The sequence below is a fragment of the Octopus bimaculoides genome, chromosome 18, assembly GCF_046866305.1.
Source record: "Octopus bimaculoides isolate indiv1 chromosome 18, ASM4686630v1, whole genome shotgun sequence".
In the NCBI taxonomy this organism is placed as follows: domain Eukaryota; kingdom Metazoa; phylum Mollusca; class Cephalopoda; order Octopoda; family Octopodidae; genus Octopus; species Octopus bimaculoides.
In genome coordinates, this window is record NC_142945.1 from 4,282,875 (window position 1) to 4,287,700 (window position 4,826).

Below are 4,826 nucleotides of genomic sequence, written 5' to 3' on the forward strand. Positions count from 1 at the left end.
AATAACTAAGTCCACATCCTGCTGCCGATGCTTCGATTTGTTGTTAAGGTTTTGTCTGTCTCCTACACTTCAACCAGTCTGGCTTGGTAAGACCTGCCTGAAGATTTCTCTCCCTCCAGCATAGCTCTCCGGGTCAATGGAGCACCCAAGCACTTCACCGCAACAAAGTACTTGTTGAATTGGCTGTCGACTACACATTAGTTCTTCCGCCCTTTGGTGGGTCTTATTTTTCGTCCCCCAGGGTGTCCAACAATCACCCTCCTCACCAAGGAAGCTTGATGGGGTTGCCAGTTTAGTCGCCGACGAGCTGACCATGTGACAGGTTGTACTGGGTTACATGCTACCGGTAGTGGTCAAGAGCGACCTGACTATAAGATATTATAACGATAAATTAATATTATGATATATTGAATACGTTACAATACAGGTGGCTAAAGCAATTATAAACCAGAAAGGTAGAGTACATAATTAAAGGTGCAAAATAGCACCTAAAATTGCTAGAAGTAACAGCTAAAATTATAATTCAAATCACCAACACGTAAATAAGTATGTCTGTGTCTTGGTGTATGTTTGTACGTATGCATCTTGTACCTTGTTTTCTACGGTTGGATGCACACACACACACACACACATACACACACACACACACACACACACACACACACACACACACACACCCTATTGCCCCTGCATCCCTTCTACTCACCTTATTATTTAGCTGTTGCTCCTACGATGTCCCTTCTGTTGCAGATCTTGTTCTGAGAAGAATCAGAGACAGAAACACAGTTTTGATCATGTTTCTCTTCTCATTGTCATTGCTCAAGTGGCGGAGGCGGCGGCGGTGGCGGAGGCGGTGGCGGAGGCGGTGGCGGAGGCGGTGGCGGAGGCGGTGGCGGAGGCGGTGGCGGGAGTGCTGGGAGTGGCGGCTGGAATATCAAATATTTCACTCTTCTTACTCCAGTTCCCTTCTTTCTTTCTTTCGTTCTTTCTTTCTTTACATTAGTGACGTTAACATAACTGTTGTCACTGTCATTGCTGTTATAGTAGTAATGGTGGTGGTCACACTTCAGTACAACCAGTTTCAGACTATAGTAGTAGTTAGTAGTAGTAGTAGTAGTTGGCAGCCAGGAAGCGGGGGGAGCAGTTGTCCTATTAAACTGACTGGTTGTACACCAGTGTAGTGAAGGGCAACAGCAGCAGTAGCAGCAGCAGCAGCAGTAGTAGTAGTAGTAGTAGTAGTAGTAATAGTAGTAGTAGTAGCTGTTGTTGATGTAGTAGTAGTAGTAGTAGTAGATGTAGTAGTAACAGCAGCAGTAGTAATAGTAGTAGTAACAGTTGTAGTAGTGGTAGTAGTAGTAGTGGTAGTAGTAGAAATAGTAATAGTAATAGTAGTGGTGACAGTAGTAGTAGTAGCAGCAGCAGCAGTAGTAGTAGTGGTGGTAGTAGTAGTGGTAGTGGTAGTGGTAGTAGTGGTAGTAGTAGTAGTGGTAGTAGTAGTAGTAGTGTTGTATGTGAATTGGAGGTGTGTCATGTTTGGGCAGACACAGTGGACATCTAGCTAGAAGTGGTGGTGGAGAAGAGGGGGCGGCCCCCGCGGTGGTGGTGGTCATAGCTGGAGTGGTTTTCGTTGTGATGGTGGTGGTGACAGTGCAGGTGGTGATAGCAGCAGTGGCGACGGGGAAGTTGGGTGTTGTTTGAGTTGGGGTTGCTGGAAGTGGTGGTAGCGGCGGTGATCGGTGTTTTAATGACGGTGGCAGTAGTGGTGGTGGTGGTGGTGGTGGTGACGTTGGCGGGTGGATTATGTAAGCTGGTTGTTATAATGGTGTTGTTGTTGTTGTTATTGTTGTTGTAGGTGAAAGCAAGGTGCGATCATTTGTGAGATGACCATAAATTAAAAATAAAAAAATTGACTCCGGAATAAAATACGATTATAATACGATAACGAACGTTATCCAAAGGTGTGTGTGTGTGTATTTGTGTGTGTGTGTGTATGTGTGTGTATTTGTGTGTTTGTGTGTGTGTGTGCGTGTGTGTATTTGTGTGTGGGTGTGATTGTGTGTGTATATTTGCGTGTGTATATGTGTATGTGCACTTGTGTATGTTCGTGTGTGTGTGTGTTTGTGTGTGTGTATTTGTGTGTGTATGTGTATTTGCGTGTGTCTGTGTGCGGGTGTTTGTGTGCTTGTGTGTTTGTGTTCGTGTGTGTGTGCGTGAGCGTGTGTTGCTCAAATACAGTCATTCCTCCTAGCTTACGTTTCTTGGAATTATGCAAATGAATAATGCAGATAAATGAGTTTCTAATCGTTTCGTACAACTCTATATACACATGCTTGTTGTTACTACATCTATCTTCGTCTTTTGTTTTCTGTAAATTTGAACAATATATATGTATAGGGGAAGAATTCACAGAAAAACAAAAAACGAAGATAGGTGGTGTAGACAACAAACAGTTGTATTAGATTTACGCTCGGGAAGTGAAAAAGTCTTTAACGTTTCGAGCCTACGCTCTTCCACAGAATGGAACACAGAAAGAAACAGGGAGAGAAAATAAAGAATGTGTAGTGGCTAGCGATCTATCAGTTGGAATTTACACCCCCCCCCCCAAAAAAAAACAAAACAAAACAAAACAAAACAAAAGACGAAGACGGGTGTGTAAACAACAAACAGATGTATTAGTTTAACGCTCGGGAAGTGTGAGAAAGTCTTTTACGTTTCGAGCCTACGCTCTTCGACAGAAAGGAACACAGAAATAAACAGGGAGAGAAAATAAAAAAAAGGTTTAGTGGTGAAACTAATACACCTACTTGTTGTTCCTACACCAACCTTGTCTTTTGTGGTCTGTAAATTTGACCAATACATACATACATACATACATACATACATATATGTGGAGAAGAAGAAAAAGAAAAGAAAAGAAAGAGAGACAGAAAACTAGCGACAGAACGTGAAACTCTGAGTAACAGTTTTTGTGATGCATTTGGTGCTTTTTAATAAAGCATATCACTCTACCTTACTCTGGTATATATATAGATACTTTTATCTAGGATAGTGTTATTTGACACAACGATAGTAAAAGCGTTTTTTCTTCTTATTTAAAATACTATAACTAGCCGTCATTTTTGACGGCACGGGGTCAGCTAGTATATATATATATATATATATATATATATATATATATATAAATAGGCACTTTCAGCCACGATAGTGTTATTTGACACAGTGGTAGTAAAGGCACATTATCTTCTTCTCGTGACGAAACTATTAACAAAAAGAAACCACGCCTAGCCATACATTAATACAAACACAAACGTCATTCAAGACACTGTATAAGAGCGATGTCTCTGTTAGTCATGGAGTTGTAATTACGTTATACACACACACACATCCACACCTATCCACACCCATAATTCTACACCTTAGCACAGACAAATATTATCGCTAAAGAAACGAGGAGGCTATGCATTCATAATGTTTTTAGCAGACATCACTAGAAGAGTTACCAATCTAGCCCTCGAATAAAGATATATTTGATAGAGTCATAATCTGTTTAAATGTAGTATTCGAGAGAAACAACTGTAACAGGACGTTACAAAATGCTTAACGACATTTCGTCCGTCTTTACGTAATGAGTTCAAACTCCGCTGGGGTCGACTTTACCTTTCAACCTTTCGGGGGTCAATAAAATAAGCACCAACTGAGCGCTGAATAAGCACCGAAATTTCTGGCCTTGTGCAAACATTTGAAACCAATGTATGCGGTAGTTCACCATATACAGAGAAAAGAAAAATAACTTGGTTTAATTCACCCATCTCATAAAGACGTATGCATACATATTGCTAGGAACGTAATTATCCGTAATTAGGTGACACTTTCTGAGCGTACGTTCATATCGTAAACTCCTTAATGCGAATAAAGTTACAGTTACATACACTTATACGTATGTAGGTGCGTATGTGTGTGTACACATACATACATATGCACGTGCGCGCATAAACACATATGGTCCAATCCATGCCAGCATGGAAAACGGACGTTAAAAGATGATGATGATGATATATGCATATGAATATATATATATGTATGAGCATATATATATATATATATATATATATATATATATATATATATATATATATATATATATATACCTTCAAACTATATAATATAATATAATATAATATAATATAATATAATATAATATGATATATGATACACACTCACACACATACACACACACACACATAATGGCAGTATCGTCGTCTCTTCGACCAGCGCTTCTCAAACTATCTGACGTGGCGTACCGACAGTTTATCTTTCCCACTGTGCCAGAGACCGGTAATATTTCTTAGATATTGATGAATACGTACATACAAACATATATATACATATATATATATATATATATACGAGGTCTGATCAACAAATAATCGCACCGTTGCCATAGTAACGAAGCTAAAGCACGCAGAGTGAAACCGCTGGCCACAGATTGATCTTAGACTCTGTTGTGCATGCGCACTAAGCTTTAACGTTCTAGCTGAAACACTGTTACGGCTGGTATAGTTAACTATTAATCGATCGCAAGAAACATGAGAGCAGCAGCAATGGTTTCTTAGTAAATCGTTAAACACCGCACTTATACATGTATTTATTGATATATCAGTCATATACGTGTGTGTGTGTGTGTGTGTGTGTGTGTATGTGTGTATTTGTGTATGCACACATCCACACACACACGCACACACACACACAAGCCTTCCCTACTAACTATTGTGCGAACAAGCAGGAAGACCTGTTTGTCTCGACAAACCTACTTCTTTGTGTCTGTC

General features: G+C 40.0%; 1 protein-coding gene across 1 annotated transcript in view; it reads right to left on the reverse strand.

Annotated features, from left to right (window-relative positions):
• LOC106881517 (uncharacterized) overlaps nt 1-2,613 on the reverse strand; it is a 10,066-nt gene extending 7,453 nt beyond the window's left edge. The window contains exon 1 of the mRNA XM_089365659.1: nt 707-2,613. The gene's annotated coding sequence lies outside the window, so the exon portion shown is untranslated. The remainder of the gene's footprint in view (nt 1-706) is intronic.
• Between the last annotated feature and the right edge of the window lie 2,213 nt (nt 2,614-4,826).